Below are 18,251 nucleotides of genomic sequence, written 5' to 3' on the forward strand. Positions count from 1 at the left end.
ATGTTGATTTGATAAAGTCCTAACGAGTTTGGTAGTAATATGATGAAGATATATCTTTGTTAATCGGCATTATTTGATGACGCCAATTATCTCTTGTCGAGGCTAAAGTTTAAGAAGATTATTAACTGGGATTATATTCAGAATTATACCGGTAAACCAACATAACTGTTGATTAATATGAAGTTATATTTATGATATGAACACTCTTGAATCATACTTTTACCATTTATGCCATTTACAAACCAAATAATTACAAGAGGGTGAAAATACAACTTGATTTGATGTAATTTGTTAAAACGCCTAGGTGTTTGTATGCAGCACCCAAGTTTGTTTGTTTGTTTGTTTTTTAAAAAGCTTTTTGTTCTTCAATGTAAACGGAAAATATCGAACCTATGCGCAATTGTTAGGTACAAGTGTGAGAAAATCGTAAATATGCGGTGCAAATTAAATACATCACCATAGTCAGAAAATGGGGATAATAAATGATGACAAGGTAGGAGAGAAGTGTAGACACTAGATAGAGGATAAAACTCTTAAAAATAATACTCCATAAATGAGGATGTTGTATAAGTAAATAACTTGAATGTGTGTACAAATAGGTGTGAAAAAATAGGATACATAATTAGGCAAAATGAGAAGGTTAGGGTGCGTTTGATTGTAGAAAATTTTCCACTTTTTTAGAAAAATTTTCTAAGGAAAACGGAAATTTTCAAAACGTGTTTGGTTCGTCAAGTTTTCCAAAATTTTCCACAAAATGAAAATTTTCATTTTTCCAAATTGTGTGCTAATTAGAAAACTCATTTTATCACTTTTCCACAGTTTTCGTATTCTAAAAATTTTCCATGACGTCTTTAGAAGATTGGGCCTATACGCGTTCATTCGAACAGATTGGGCCTATATGCGTTCATTCGAACAGATACCCTACATCAGTCTCTCTCTCTCTCTCCATTGTGTGATTCGAGCATCAAGCGGCTCCTCCATCTCGCCATCTCGCCTCCGATTCATCGTCGGAGCACCGATCGCTAGAGCTCCAATTGTCGGGCATCTCACCCCTTTGACCATCGGAGCTTCTGGTTCTCAGATTACTTCTGATTCATCATCGAGTATCGAGGTTTGAACATTGCTTCTGATTTACTTCTTATCCGACTTCTTATACGCTTCTTGATTCTGAATTCACATGATTTTGAACAGAACCAAGTATTATTACTTGGGTTTTTGTATTATTTGCTTCTTGTTCATTTCAACATAGAATCTGGAGGTGTTTGAGTCGAAGTTTTAAGTAATTATTTCTCTGTAGAGTTCCCCAGAAACCACCATACCACCACCACCACCACTACGCTTAATGTTACCGCCTGAAAAATTGGTCTTGTGTTTATATCCAAAACCATTATTGTTGTTGTTAACCTCGCTTCTTCTCACTGTTACTACTGAAAGGGGTTCTTCTGTAGTAATCTTGTTCACCTTTTCTGAAGGTGCTTCATCTTCAACATAATCATACATAGGGAATTCATCAACCGTATATCTGAACTCATGGAAAACAATACCAAATCCCAAAACTTTTATCGTCTTCATGTAAATACACACATACACACACACACATATATATATATATATATATATATATATATATATATATATATATATATATATATACACACACACACTAACCAACCTGTCATCGCCATCTTCCCAGACATGATTATGCTCCTGAAGTGTTAAGAAAACAATACAATTTGCCCCTTTAGTTCATGTCAACTGATATTTAAATGTGCATTGATTGTATACAATTTGGTTTGTTATAAATTATGTTAAATGATTTATTTTATTTGTAGTATCTTTTAGTAACCTATAGATTTTTCAAGGCTACATGTTTTTGTTTCTATATCCTTTAAGAGTTATTTGATAGTAATACGGAGGTGTTTCAATTGCTCTTTCCTCTGTACCATGTTACATTTGGACTATATATATAAATATGTTTTCTTATTCCCATCAACCAAAAGGTTTTACACAACTTAGTGGTATATCTTTGTTGTTTGTGTGATGTTTTTGTCCTGTTTATGTGTTGATTTTGTTATTTATATGCTGTTTTGTGTTGTTTTTCTATTGATTTTGTTGTTTATGTGCTGTTTTGAGTTGTTTTGTAATGTTTTTGAGCTTTTTTTTCTTGTGTTGTTTTTGTGTTAATTGTGCTGTTTTTTTGTATGGATTGTAACGCCCGCAGATCCGGGCTAGTCAAATTAGAGGCAATAAGTGTCAAAAACGACTTTTTGACAGAAGCTTATAAATAATTTGAACCAAGTTGTAGTATATGTCACTAGGTTTCCGTACATATAAAGAACGCCGAAATCCGAGTTATAACGAAGAAGTTATGACCCGTCGAAGTTTCGCGACGGAACCGGCTCGATACCGGGAGGTGTAAATAGTGAATTTATGATAGAGTGAGATTTAGCCTTGGCACTCTAAACGAAAGTCGTAGAATATGTTAAACTAAGAACTTCGATAAAAAGAACGCCCAAATCTGACTTCGTATGAGGAAGTTATGATTTTTTGAAGATTCGGCTTAGCAGTGCACGACCCGAAACTCGAATTTTAGTTCGAACGGTTTTTGGCTTACCCGACCTAAATGAGAGTTGAAGATCTCATTAATAGGAACTCAACGGTAAAAAGATGGACGAAAACGGAGTTCGTATGAAGGAGTTACGAATTCTTCGCGGTCATTTAACAGTCTAAAAGCCTCCTACTGTTAAATTTGAGATCGGTCAAGAATTAGCCGACGGAGTCTAAATGAAAATTGTAGATCTTGTTTTTACCTACGCGTGGAAAAAAAGAACGTCAAAAACGGAGTTTGTATGCGAAAGTTATGAATTTTTGAAAATTGGTTGATTTCCACCCTGTGTGTGATGCCACGTGTCAGCAACAGACGTTGCCTTGGTGCCCAAGTAGGCTCACGACGTGAGCATCAAGAAACTCACGAAGTGAGTGACCCTCCAGCCTCCTATAAATAGAGATGACCCCCTCCATTCGCTCTCACACCTCCCTTCACTTCCCTCTCTCTCTCTAAAACTTCTCTTTAGCCTCGAAACCCCCCGAAAAGCCTAGGGAACCTCCCTAGCACGAGGAGGAAGCCCCGGAGTGCCCGACGGCTCCGAGAAGAAGAGTCTTTCAGCTCGGGAACACTACTCCAGCGAAGCCGGGTTTTGAGAAAAACCCGCTGTAAGTGAGCTACGCCTAACCTATCTTTAGTTTAGCTTATGTTTTAATATAGTAATGTTATTAGGACCTTATAATAAGTACTTGGGCTATTATTATGGGTTATATAAGTATCGTTTAACGCTTATATAATAGTAATAATAGCCTGACTATTAATTAGTCACGGTTAACGTTAGACTAAACTCTAGTGGTAATGATACTAGGTTTCGTCAAAGGATAATTATTTTAAGAGTAACGAAGTGCTGTCTGAGTGCCGACTCACCACCTTACCAGGTGAGTGCATAGTTACTTTCAGCTTACACATAGATTTGAAGTATTTTATATAAATTACGTGCTGTGTGTGCATATTATCTGTATACTTGCTATCTATGCTGGATGAATGATTTTATACACGTTTTTAATGATTTAAATTGTATATGTATTTTCTATCTACAAAATGTGTTGGGTAAAACATGGGTAGATGTAATAGTTGTTGTGTGATAAAATAAAATAATGAGAGGCCTCATTATAGATGTTATTGATGATCCAGTCATCTAGCGGAGTATAGATGACGACCACGGACTATTCTTAACAGTCTAGTGGAACACTAGCCGGCTCGCAACCTGTAGGTGTTTATTTGAATTGTGTGTTTATTCGAACTGTGTGTTTATTTGAACTGTGTGCTCACCAGGTGTACTCCATCCCCCACATGGTTGCCTTTAGGATATTTATTGCTAAGGAATCCCCTAGCAGTAGTGTCCATCCCTATGATAGTCCTTAGACTAAGTCCCTTGTGTTAGATGTTTTAGGGACGTAATGTGAGGATAACGGGAATGGGTAATTGGGTTGATTGTTTGATGTTTAAACATAATAATTATATTATTGTAGGTTGAAAACCCTATGTACTCACCAGGTTTCCCAACCTGACCCACTCCAGTTTATTTATATCTCAGATGTTGATATGAAGTCACATTTCACTGAGAGATTAAAGATATGTAGATCACTAGTGTAAATAAAAGTAAGTTCTGTTTATGCTTATGTTTCTGTATTGACGATGACATCCCAAATGTTTTGAAATGAATAAAATACGTTCCTTCGAAAATGTTTTAATAACGTATTTATCATGTTTTTCCGGGAACAAATTCCGCAACATTTTATGAAAAGAAGTACTCTAATTTATACAAAGCATAAACAAAATCGGTCTTTTTTGGCCGTGAAAATGGGGATGTCACAGTTGGTATCAGAGCATTAGTTTAAGAGAACTAAAAATATGGATTTATTTCTAGACTTAAACTTAGAATGCTAAGCGATGATTGTGATGTGTGAGCACTAGCTTATTTTAGGAATGATGCCTAAATTGCTTTTATGTGCTAAATGATATGTTATGCTATAGTTTGATCGGATCTACGTTCTGTTGCCGACCAGATCTGGAAACCTTCTGTGTTTAGGATTCTAAACGTACGAATACGATATTAGAACTAGCATATAAACGTTTCAGAGTGATAAGGATGATTTAAACGTCAATCCTAAATAAAGATCTAGATTCACCTTATTCAGTGTATAGATCAAGATGGAAAGGACCCGTAGCGGAAACGTGAATGCGAATGAGAATAGGAACCAACCCCTAGTGGTTCAGCAAATACCTGTTGTAGAAGAAGTTGCACCTGAGCCAGTCACCATGGCTAGAGTTCAAGCCATGATTCGGGCTATGTTAGCTGAACAAAGGGAAGAAATGAGGCAGATGTTGAATAGGGACGAACCTACTATGCCCATTGAGCAACCCGAACTGATTCCTGAGCAATCGGAGGAAGGGAACTACAGCCGCCAAGTGAGTCAAGTGGAGACTCAAGGTGAACGAAGGGATGGCCCGGAGAGGAGAAACGACAAGGATGGGCGAATGTACAAGAATTTCTTGGGTGCGAAACCACCAAGTCTCTTAGGAAGCCCAAAGCCTGTTGAGATTATGGATTGGATATCCGAGATGGAGATGGTGTTTAAGAGTTGCGACTGTAGCGAGAAACAGAAGACCGTCTTCGCTGTAAGACAACTGAAAATAGGAGTCTTGAGCTGGTGGAAGCTACTGGCAGATACGATGCCACGAGGAGAAGCCCTAAGGATGTCATGCGAAGTTTTTAGAACAGTTGAAAATGCAGTACTGATCAGAGATATATCTGATAGACCTGAACAACGAGTTTCGGAACCTGAAGAAAGGGAAGATGAGTGTTGATGAGTACGCCACCGCATTCACCGAGAGGATGAATCTATTTCCCTACTTGGTTCCTACTGAACTCTCCAAGATTGATAGGTTTGCTAACGGATTACCCACTAACTTTGGCCCAATGGTCAAAATGGCAACTACCTTGAAAACAGCTGTTAGGGAAGCTAAGAACGTAGAGGCCCAGATAAGAGAAAAGGGTCTAGAAAAATATAAGGCAGGAGAGAAGCGGGAGTTTGAAGGATCTTCAAGGTCCAACAAAGAGAGAAATTCTCAAAGCCTGGAGGAGGAGGTGAAGCAAGATGGTGTGATAAATGCAAGAAGAAACACCTTGGGAAATGCGGTGAAGAGGTGACATGTTTCAAGTGTGGAAAGTCTGGGCATTACGCCAATGAGTGTACATCCAACAAGAGGTTGTGTTATGAATGTAAAGAAGGGGGGCATCTTTCAAAGAATTGCCCAAAGAAGAATGAAGCAGCAAGGCCAAACACGCCACCAAGGCCAAGGGCATTTCACATGATCCTCGACGAAGCGGAAAACCATGCGAAGAATCAAGGATGAGGACTTCATATCCGAAGATCAAGTTATGTAGTAGCCATAATATCGTATGATGTAGCCTATTAGAGGTATAGTCTAGGGTGAACTTGAACACCTATGTAATAGTTTCAAGAAATAATAAAACCTTTGTTTTGTTATCTGATGTGTTAAACTGTTATGTGATTTTCTTGTATGGTGACTTGGAAAACTGCGAGACAATACTTGGGACGAGTATGAGTAGGTGTGAAAGGTAGTAGATGCATATACTACCGGAAGCATAGGACTCACGCTTGGATCAGGGAAAGTCACAAAGTTACCAAGAAGCTAGCAACTGATTTCGTTTTATTCAAGTATGTCATTACCATCGTTTCGGTAATGACTAAAAAGACTGTTGATATTCCGACCCTAGTGGTAATATCAAATCGAGTCCGACTACGATGAGTATGCTACGTGGTACAGAGAACCAAGTTCGATGTAGCACCGAATCAAGTCGGAAGAATTAATCAAAGCAACCAGTAGAGGTATCACGAAAAGTTGCTTGTAGCTAGAAATGCTACATTTAAAAAAAATGTGATTATATCACATTAGAACATGAAGGAAGGTATAGCGTGTTTTGGAATTTAATTCTAAGAGACCTGAGTCTAAACGAGCATCACATGACGATAGGTCATGATTTGGAGTCTAACCTGAGATAGAAAGCAGGTGCACAATCAAGTACTGCTTACAATCAATAAGTCTAAGAGATAGACTTGAAGGAATATAGAAGTTATAATTATTAACTAGGATGAAGAGATGACGCATGGAGTCATTATATGAGCCCTTTTCGTTGATGATTCCAGGACGTAATCATCCTAAGGGGGAGATAATTGTAACGCCCGCAGATCCGGGCTAGTCAAATTAGAGGCAATAAGTGTCGAAAACGACTTTTCGATAGAAGCTTATAAATAATTTGAACCAAGTTCTAGTATATGTCACTAGGTTTCCGTACATATAAAGAACGCGGAAATCCGATTTATAACGAAGAAGTTATGACCCGTCGAAGTTTCGCGACGAAACCGGCTCGATACCGGGATGCGTAAATAGTGAATTTACAATAGAGCGAGGTTTAGCCTTGGCACTCTAAATGAAAGTCGTAGAATATGTTAAACTAAGAACTTCGATAAAAAGAACGCCCAAATCTGACTTCGTATGAGGAAGTTATGATTTTTCGAAGATTCAGCTTAGCAGTGCACGACCTGAAACTCGAATTTTAGTTCGAGCGGTTTTTGGCTTACGCGACCTAAATGGGAGTTGAAGATCTCATTAGTAGGAACTCAACGGTAAAAATATGGATGAAAACGGAGTTCGTATGAAGGAGTTATGAATTCTTCGTGGTCATTTAACAGTCTAAAAGCCTCCTACTGTTAAATTTGAGATCGGTCGAGAATTAGCCGATGGAGTCTAAATGAAAATTGTAGATCTTGTTTTTACCTACGCGTGGAAAAAAAATAACGTCGAAAATGGAGTTCGTATGCGAAAGTTATGAATTTTTGAAAATTGGTTGATTTCCACCCTGTGTGCGATGCCACGTGTCAGCACCAGGCTTTGCCTTGGTGCCCAAGTAGGCTCACGACGTGAGCATCAAGAAACTCATGAAGTGAGTGACCCTCCAGCCTCCTATAAATAGAGATGCCCCCCTCCATTCATTCTCACACCTCCCTTCACTTCCCTCTCTCTCTAGAACTTCTCTCTAGCCCCGAAACCCCCCGAAAAGCCTAGGGAACCTCCCTAGCACGAGGCGGAAGCCCCGGAGTGCCCGACGGCTCCGAGAAGAAGATCCTTTCGGCTCGGGAACACTGCTCCAGCGAAGCCCGGTTTTGAGAAAAACCCGCTGTAAGTGAGCTACGCCTAACCTATCTTTAGTTTAGCTTATGTTTTAATATAGTAATGTTATTAGGACCTTATAATAAGTACTTGAGCTATTATTATGGGTTATATAAGTATCGTTTAACGCTTATATAATAGTAATAACAGCCTGACTATTAATTAGTCACGGTTAACGTTAGACTAAACTCTAGTGGTAATGATACTAGGTTTCGTCAAAGGATAATTATTTTAAGAGTAATGAAGTGCTGTCTGAGTGCCGACTCACCACCTTACCGGGTGAGTGCATTGTTACTTTCAGCTTACACATAGATATGAAGTATTTTATATAAATTACGTGCCGTGTGTGCATATTATCTGTATACTTGCTATCTATGCTGGATGAATGATTTTATACACGTTTTTAATGATTTAAACTGTATATGTATTTTCCATCTACAAAATGTGTTGGGTAAAACATGGGTAGATGTAATAGTTGCTGTGTGATAAAATAAAATAATGAGAGGCCTCTTTATAGATGTTATTGATGATCCAGTCATCTAGCGGAGTATAGATGACGACCACAGACTATTCTTGACAGTCCAGTGGAACATTAGCCGGCTCGCAACCTGTAGGTGTTTATTCGAACTGTGTGTTTATTCGCACTGTGTGTTTATTCGAACTGTGTGTTTATTTGAACTGTGTGCTCACCAGGTGTACTCCATGCCCCACATGGTTGCCTTTAGAATATTTATTGCTAAGGAATCCCCCTAGCAATAGTGTCCATCCCAATGATAGTCCTTAGACTAAGTCCCTTGTGTTAGATGTTTTAGAGACGTAATGTGAGGATAACGAGATTTGGTAATTGGGTTGATTGTTTGATGTTTAAACATAATAATTATATTATTGTGGGTTAAAAACCATATGTACTCACCAGGTTTCCCAACCTGACCCACTCCAGTTTATTTATATCTCAGATGTTGATATGAAGTCACATTACACTTAGAGATTAAAGAGATGTAGATCACTAGTGTAAATAAAAGTAAGTTCTGTTTATGCTTATGTTTCTGTATTGACGATGACATCCCAAATGTTTTGAAATGAATAAAATACGTTCCTTCGAAAATGTTTTAATAACGTATTTATCATGTTTTTTTGGGAACAAATTCCGCAACATTTTATGAAAAGAAGTACTCTGATTTATAAAAAGCATAAACAAAATCGATCTTTTCTGGCCGTGAAAATGGGGATGTCATATGGATTTTGTGTCATTATCGGGTTGTGGGGAATTGGTTTAAATTTGTGTGATACATAGATGGGTAGACATAGCGGTGATGCTATGGATTGGACCGAAGAATGTGAAAAGTATTTCTTAGATATTCTACACGAAAGAGTTAAAAGAGATCCTAATGGGGCTCCAATCTTCAAAGGAACTGATTAGGTAGAAATGGGTGAACAAATTATTATGAAATTTGCTATAAGATATGGCCCTGAGAAGTTGAAAGGAAAATACCACTGTATGAGATCTGTGCATACGAAGTTTAGTGAGTTGATCAACCATATAGGTGTCACATGGGATGCTGCATCAAGAAAAGTATTTGCTAATGACACTGTTTGGGATGATTATTTTAAGGTATAAACTTTTTTAAGCTTGATAATTTGTTAATTTTGGCTTACTATACTAACTAGTAAGGTATTGTTATGCAAATATTGTAGCGAGATAAAGTTTTTAAAACATTCAAGAAAAAGGGTTGCAAGATCTATCCATTGTTGAGTCTTGTGTTCAGTGGTTCTTGTAATATCCCGTTTAAAATATAGGGATTTAAATAATAAACTCGGGAACCCCGAGAAATAATAGTTAGCTGAGAGTTGGTTTCGGGAAGCCAAACGACAACATTTGAATCTCTAGGGGTTAAAGTGTGATTGTGGGACTTAATTTGTAAAGATTTTCATAAGTCAAGGGCTGATTGGTAACATTTTGGACTTGGATTGTAAGGATCTTCAGAAGGAGGGGTTAAATGGTAATTTACGGATCTTAATTGAGAATATTTTTAGAGGGAGGGTTTGTCTTGTAAATGTTGGACTTGTAATGAAAAGGATTATTGGAAACAAGGGTTTAAAGGGTAAATTAGGGTTTTGTTTTTAAAGAAAAAGGAAGAGAGGGTCTAAATGTGTTATTATGGAAATTTGTTTAATGGATCGGGTATTTAATCTCTTTACCCGTCACCACCTAAACCCTAACCCTACCTTAATACTTCAACCGCCAACTTCACCATACTTACACCCCCTCTCTAGCCGCCGTTAATGGTGAACCACCGCAAGCACGGATCCATTGTTGCATTGGTGGCGTCGAAGTCAGAACCACCGTAGACACCGCTATGTCAACAGCCATTGTCGTCATCTTTTAGTGGAGGATGAAGACGGAAATCGATGGGGTGCGCCATTTCAGTCGCGAGTAGGGAGGATTGGGTTCGATCATTGCCATCACCACCTCGTTTCCGGAGGTCGAGGGTAAACAGAAGGTCGTTGTGAAAGACAACGGGAGTCGGGTTTCGCCATCGGGAGGGGTTGCTTCTTCATTTTGCTCGATTTTCAGGCACCACCATGGAGGTGGTTGTGTTTGGACTCAAGTTCGACGTGTAATCGTGTGAGAGGATGTGTTGCTGGATTGGGATCAGGTGGAAACGCCGCCACCACAACGAGGTGGTGGCTATCGTCGACGCCTTCGCCGGTACTGTCATTTTGGTGTTGCTGTCGCCGCCGTGAGCCGCCGGGGGGATGGTGGATGGACCTTTTGAGCAGATAAATAGCATGTAGGTGTATGTTTTTGTTGTGTAAGGATTTGTTGGCTGGGAAAAACCAAGAACAACCATCACCACCTCCGTAAGGTGGTGGCTGCCGCCATGCACCACCATGGGTGTGTGTTTCTTAGTGGTTGTGTGTGTTTATTTGAAATTCAGCCTTTGTAAAGTGTAACTAGAATTTGTGTTAATGAAAAGAAACCGTAACCACCACCGTGAGGTGGTGGCTGCCGCCTCCTGCCGCCACCGGCCGCTGTGTCGGGTGGCGGTGTGCTTGCTTTGTTGTGATTGACTCGTTTGGGGAATGCTTGGCCAAAGTGGGCCCAATGAAGCCCTAATGGGCCCAAGGAAACCATAATTGATCTACTAAAACCCTAATGGGCCCAATAAGGCCCAACCAATGGACTAATGAACTAGTATTGGGTTGGAAAACCCTAATAGCATAAAACCCTAAATTGTGGAAATCGATCGGCACACACACACGCGGGAATTATTTAATAACTTGAGATATTAAATAATAATCATTGGAAAATTAATCTATGACAATAATGGACTTAATGGATTAAGTCCTTATTGGATTGAGTCGTTATTGGATTAAGTCCTTAATGGGTTAAGTAAGAAACACTTAACCCTAATCATCATTTCATGTGAAGACCCTAATTTTGGGATTATGGGCTTGGACTTATCGAGACCCACATTTGGGCGATTGGAAAGGAATTGTGTATTAATCCCAAACACACCATATGACTTACTTAGTAAAGTGAGGGACTTAATGGATTAAGTCCTTAATGGGTTAAGTGAGAAACACTTAACCCTAGTTGTCATTTTATGTGAAACCCTAATTTCACTTGGGCCTTGAGTTGGGCCTTCCTATAGGGTTTTGATGGTTAGACTATTGATGGACCATCCAAGAACAAGTTAATGGACCAAAGTAATTAGATGGGCTTTAGGATAAGGCCCATGTGAGGACTTGGGGCAAATTTGGAAGATTGGGCCATATGTTGGGCCTAGGCCCATTACTCGACCTTTGGGCTTTTGTAGTGTGAGTTGGACTTTGAGCTTGGAACCCAATAATTAATTGGGTATTGTTTGATGTTGACAGTTCGGGAATCTGTCAATCAGCAGCTGGAGCGTACATGCGGGACTTCAGCAGTGCCATGTGAGTTCTCCTCACTATATCAACAGGGTCTAAGGCACCAAGGTCGGCCCTTTATGGATTGTATTCAGATTATTGCATGTTATGCTTACTGATTTATATCCTCGTAGTTAGGATGGTGATATGCTATGCTTTAGTGACCCGGTTGGGTCGGTATCCTGGTATATAGGATGGCGCTATGTTAGTGACCTGAGGTCGATATCCTTGTTATAGGATTGTTGATATGCTTTGTGATCTGTTAGATCGGTTTGACTGTTATATATGCATGCTAGTGTTATATGATGTATATGTGCACATGATTGTCCTGGTTATAGGATGATGCTATTTTAGTGACTAGTTAGGTCTGTATCCCGGTTATTGGGATGTTGCTATGATTGGTGATCTGTTAGATCGGTTTGACTGTTATATGAAATGTGCTAGCGTACGATATTTATGTGCACATGTTTGTTTGATTGGGGGTTGGGTTGAGGTGGTCCTGCTTTATGCTGTAGGCCAACATACCCGACGAGTGGTCCGGATAAGTTGTAGGCCCTGCGTGGCAGTACAGACGTGCCCAAGGCTCGAAGAGCAGTCCAGATAGACTGAAGGCCTGTGAGGCGGTCCAGTCAGGCTGATAACTCATTATGCATGTTGTTATGTATTGGTTATATGATATGGTTATGTTTGTATGGCGTTGGTATTTTGGGGAAACTCGCTAAGCTTTGGGCTTACAGTTGTTGATTTCATTTCAGGTATTTCTGATGATCACGGGAAGGCGAAGGCGTGATCGTGCACCTCCTCATATTTTCATGATTGATTCTGGGGATACTCTGATTTCTGAACCATTTTGAAAACAAACTGTAATAATTTAATGGTTTTAAAATGTATTAAAAAGTTTAAATTTTGCTTGAATTTTATGGGTGTTACAAGTTGGTATCAGAGCCTTGGTTTGAGTGAATTGGAGGAACACTCGTGTGAATCCAGTCTCAAATCAAGGAAAGGATTTTAAAATGAATTTTTAAATGGTTTTCAAAATAAGTAAAGGAGGATGCAGGGTGTACGATCAGCCAGAGCCAGTAAGTAGACCCCAAAATACCATACAGTTTATTTGATTATGTGATATGTTAGAACAACATGCTAGTACTAGGCTAGGGATCTTCAGGAAATGCATGATAGAATTGCCTGATTACATGATGCCTGCTAGCCTAGGGTTTCCTTATATGAGATTGACATCATTACTGTAGTTACTTGTGTATGCATCACGACTGTATATAATTAAGATCTTATAGCCTGAGAATGTTTGATTTGGCCTTATGTTCTATTCTTTTGATTAGGGCTTAGGGTAGGATCGAATATTCAAAAGTCTATGGGGTCCAGCGTTATGTATGGCTAGCATACACTAGTGCTACAGGGTTGATGGAAGTTTCATGGATGGGTGGGTTGTGTGAGGTCGGGAGGCCAGTTATGAAATATTTAGCATTCCTCTAGGAGTGAGGATTGAGTGCTCGCTATGTTTATGTATATTGTTAGGGCGTTGTGATGATACTTGAGACAAATATGGGTAGGTGTGGAAGGTTGTATGGGCCCGTACTACTGAAAGCACAGGACCCATACGCGTAGCAAGGAAGTCACAACCCCTAGGGTTTGGTTGGGAATTGGCTCTTTTTCATTATATGGGTTATCAAAGACCTTTCCGGTGTGTTACCAGAATGGTGGTTACGAGACATCTTGAGAGCGGATTCGAGTTAGGATCGAGAGCTGGCAGCCAGGATAGGCCAACATTGTTAGTGGATCGTGTCGGTGAGATCATCCGGGAGGAGGTGATCGAGATTTGTCCGGGGTCAGATTCCGGAGATGTTGGGTCTATCAAGACCGCCATGGTTGAATACCTTGATGAGTTCTATGTAGCCATTGTTGAGACGGCTGTTGCAACAGCATCAACAGCTGTAACGATGGCAGGGGGAGGAGCTGGTCGAGCATTCCAGTATCGAGACTTGTTATTGGCACATATTCTAATGAGCAGAGGACTGCAATTATCTGGGATCAAGGAGATCATTTGTACTTGTTACATTCCGCGGGTTAAGCGGGAGAGTCTGGCACATGCGTTCTAGATTGAGGCTTCGGGGGTTTTACTCGAGGCCGGAATGTGAGTCTGGGGACTCCGGAAAGGAGTAATGATTATGTTCAGCTGGAGTTATGCATCTGGAATTAGAATGGTTAATTGATATGGTTGGAATGTTGTTTTCTAGGGCAAGGAATGTGCCCTTTAAGTTTACGAGCTTGCAGGATTGAGCAGGCTTGTGACCCCAAGATCATATTGTATTCCAGCTCTGGGTTAAATTGGTCGTCGGGATTGGCGACAGTAGTTTAGCATTGGTAAGCGCGGGTGGGTCGATGTGGCATAAGTATTTTGGAGGTCCATTTCGCCTTGGATCTCTTCGGACGGTAAGGATTGATTGTCCAATCTATTACACTTTCGGGATTAGAGACTATGTCTTGGGTGTAGTTGTGGCCCGGTTTAGGGAAAAGGTTGTTTTAGTTACTGCAGTTCAGAGGTGGATGATCGAGCTGGTGAGTGATTCAGGGTGTGAGACCCTGAATGATATGATTTCTAGAGCCGAGAGCGGGAGATTTGTTGGAGCACCTTGGGAAGAAGGGTATTATATGGGAGGTCTGCGGATAGGGTCCCACATGATGATTATCCAGCATTGTCAGGATTTAGTGGTTTTAGTAAGCATTATTGATTGGCGGAGGAAACCACAAAGGAAGTAGCTCGTTGTTGAGACATTAGTTGGAGTATCTATCTTTGGACTTTAAGATTTGGAAGTGGGATAATTCGAGCATTGGGGACTGTTGGTGTCCCTGGGATTCAGAAAGTGTTTAGCTAGTTACTAGAAGTGTGTGATCACTGGGGATTGGCTAGTAATGGAGCACTAATTGGTAAGATGGTGGTTGTATTTGGATCGATCGTTGGTAGTGAGAAAGATTGGAAATTTTCCAATTTTCAGGTATTGTGAAGACTTGGTCAAATCTAAGTGGGGGAGAATTGTCCCATGATATAGAGGCAGTATTGGTTTTGGAAATAGGATAAGTTTCGCATCATTGTCATGAAGGAGGACAACCTAAGTAGTTATTTGGTTTGTGGGTTGTGTGAATTGGGAGTTTGGTAAAACTCCCGAGCATATGTATCACGTTTTCCTAGTGCTTGATAGAAGAAGTCGGGAAACCAGGTTGGAGTTCTAGTCATGAATCGAGTTCAGTTTGATGTATTCGGTCGAGGGTGTGCTCGACTCTGAAGGTTTTTGATTGATAGATTGAGGGTTTTGTTAGCGGCCAGGGCTTGGTAGTACATTCAGCACGGGTGTGTTGGTTATTAGCGTACATGGTAGACATGCGGGTCAGGGAACAGATCACGGATTTCCAAGAGGATGGATGATTGACATGAGGCCTAGGGTTAGGCCGGGGTTAGAGTCCACGAAATGGGTCAGTAGTTCGGAACCCTAAGTGGGTGAGAACAGTCTGCATGGGAAAGATCACCAGGGGTGGTCCCAAGGAGATGTTAAACAGTTTAGAGTGGTCCAGATGACTGAAGGCCTAGTGAGGCGGTCCAGTCATGCTGAAGACTTTGTATGTGTTTCTAGATTTATATGCGAGTACTGAGTATGCTACTATGTTGTATCAACCAGTGGGTCTGTTCCCAAGTATTGAACATGTTTCTGGAGTAGGCTGAAGACTCCGGTATATTTTTGGTTTAATCGGAAGTTATCATTAGAAATTGGATGGGGGTACAGAGGATCTTGGTGAGAACCCTAAGTGGGTGAGAACAGTCTGCATGGGAAAGATCACCAGGGGTGGTCCCAAGGAGATGCTAAACAGTTTAGAGTGGTCCAGATGACTGAAGGCCTAGTGAGGCGGTCCAGTCATGCTGAAGACTTTGTATGTGTTTCTAGATTTATATGCGAGTACTGAGTATGCTACTATGTTGTATCAACCAGTGGGTCTGTTCCCAAGTATTGAACATGTTTCTGGAGTAGGCTGAAGACTCCGGTATATTTTTGGTTTAATCGGAAGTTATCATTAGAAATTGGATGGGGGTACAGAGGATCTTGGTGATCTCATCAGTTCGGAGTGTTTCATAGGATTAATCTGCTTAGATCGGGTAATACTCCAGTTGGGGACCGAGAGTAGATATGAATGGGTATCCTTCAATTTCAGGAAGGCTTGGGTTTAGAATGTTTTGTCGTTCAGGTTTTGGGAACCGGGTTAAACCTAGTTAAGCTAGTGATAAGACTGTAGGAACGCCACTACAGTCATGAGACCAAGGAAGCAATGGATTGCTTAAGTTTGCGTGTGATGTAAGGCTACCATTGGTCATGTAGCAATCACTTTTAGCCATAGGTTGGTAGCAACGAGATTTGACGCATGGATCCGATCGGTTGGATCAGGAGGTTGTTAGAGTTGCAGTGACATGATAACTAGTCGTGACTAGCTCCAGGGAAGGATTTCGTTTGGAGGTCGTGTGAGGCAACTATGTGGGAGTCCTTTAGCTCCGCGACCGGGTCAGGGCCCGGTATTTCAGATGATTGGCGAACGAGACGAGGCCAAGCAGGTCTCGGTAGATTTTGGAAATCAGTCAAGTGGCAGCATATTGCTTCAGGCAGATCAGTGTGCGGGCACTTTCCGCTTTTGGGCAGTATTGGTATTTGTGTTGGGTTCCAAATACAGACGAAATAATAGATTGCTTGGGTGATGCTAAGTGACCTGCAGGGATAATTGGGTCTATGATTTCAGTTTTCACACCGGGGACACAAAGCGGACAATATTGTGATACGTGCCAGAGGGGGATGTTATAGATGATTCAGTATGAGCAGTCTGCCAGGGAGCTAGACCATCCCCAAACATCAGATTTTAGATTGGGTAGATGTGATCATTTACAAGGAATTTGTTTATCTTCAGGTTTTGAAACCCTTCGAGGGTTGGATTCGGTTGCCGTGGGAAGGCTAGGGTATTCTTGTAGTGGTGGCCATGTAAGTCAAGTTGTCTGGTGGGTAGTAAATGATAAGAGACGATTTCGAGGACGAAATCAAATTTAAGTGGGGGAGAGTTGTAACATCTCGTTTAAAATATAGGGATTTAAATAATAAACTCGGGAACCACGAGAAATAATAATTAGCTGAGAGTTGGTTTCGGGAAGCCAAACGACAAGATTTGAATCTCTAGGGGTTAAAGTGTGATTCTGGGACTTAATTTGTAAAGATTTTCATAAGTCAAGGGCTGATTGGTAACATTTTGGACTTGGATTGTAAGGATCTTCAGAAGGAGGGGTTAAATGGTAATTTACGGATCTTAATTGAGAATATTTTTAAAGGGAGGGTTTGTCTTGTAAATGTTGGACTTGTAATGAAAAGGATTATTGGAAACAAGGGTTTAAAGGGTAAATTAGGGTTTTGTTTTGAAAGAAAAAGGAAGAGAGGGACTAAATGTGTTATTATGGAAATTTGTTCAATGGATCGGGTATTTAATCTCTTTACCCGTCACCACCTAAACCCTAACCCTACCTTAATACTTCAGCCGCCAACTTCACCATACTTACACCCCCTCTCTAGCCGCCGTTAATAGTGAACTACCGCAAGCACGGATCCATTGCTGCATTGGTGGCGTCGAAGTCAGAACCACCGTAGACACCGCTATGTCAACAGCCACTGTCGTCATCTTTTAGTGGAGGCTGAAGACAGAAATCGATGGGGTGCGCCATTTCAGTCGCGAGTAGGGAGGATTGCGTCTCTGCCGGTTGGGTTCGAGCATCGCCATCACCACCTCGTTGCCGGAGGTCGAGGGTAAACAGAAGGTCGTCGTGAAAGACGACGGGAGTCGGGTTTCGCTATCGGGAGGGGTTGCTTCTTCATTTTGCCCGATTTTCAGGCACCACCGTGGAGGTGGCTGTGTTTGGACTCAAGTCCGGCGTGTAATCGTATAAGTGGATGTGCTGCTGGGTTGGGATCAGGTGGAAACGCCGCCGCCGCTACTGTCATTTTGGTGTTGCTGTCGCCGCCGTGAGCCGCCGGGGGGATGGTGGATGGACCTTTTGAGCAAATAAAGAGCATGTAGGTGTATGTTTTTGTTGTGTAAGGATTTGTTGGCTGGGAAAAACCAAGAACAACCATCACCACCTCCGTAAGGTGGTGGCTGCCGCCATGCACCACCATGGGTGTGTGTTTCTTAGTGGCTGTGTGTGTTTATTTGAAATTCAGCCTTTGTAAAGTGTAACTAGAATTTGTGTTAATGAAAAGAAACCGTAACCACCACCGTGAGGTGGTGGCTGCCGCCTCCTGCCGCCACCGGCCGCCGTGTCGGGTGGCGGTGTGCTTGCTTTGTTGTGATTGACTCGTTTGGGGAATGCTTGGCCAAAGTGGGCCCAATGAAGCCCTAATGGGCCCAAGGAAACCATAATTGATCTACTAAAACCCTAATGGGCCCAATAAGGCCCAACCAATGGACTAATGAACTAGTATTGGGTTGGAAAACCCTAATA

Source organism: Lactuca serriola, chromosome 8 (genome assembly GCF_051521515.1).
Source record: "Lactuca serriola cultivar US96UC23 chromosome 8, Lser_US96UC23_V15, whole genome shotgun sequence".
NCBI classification, from domain to species: domain Eukaryota; kingdom Viridiplantae; phylum Streptophyta; class Magnoliopsida; order Asterales; family Asteraceae; genus Lactuca; species Lactuca serriola.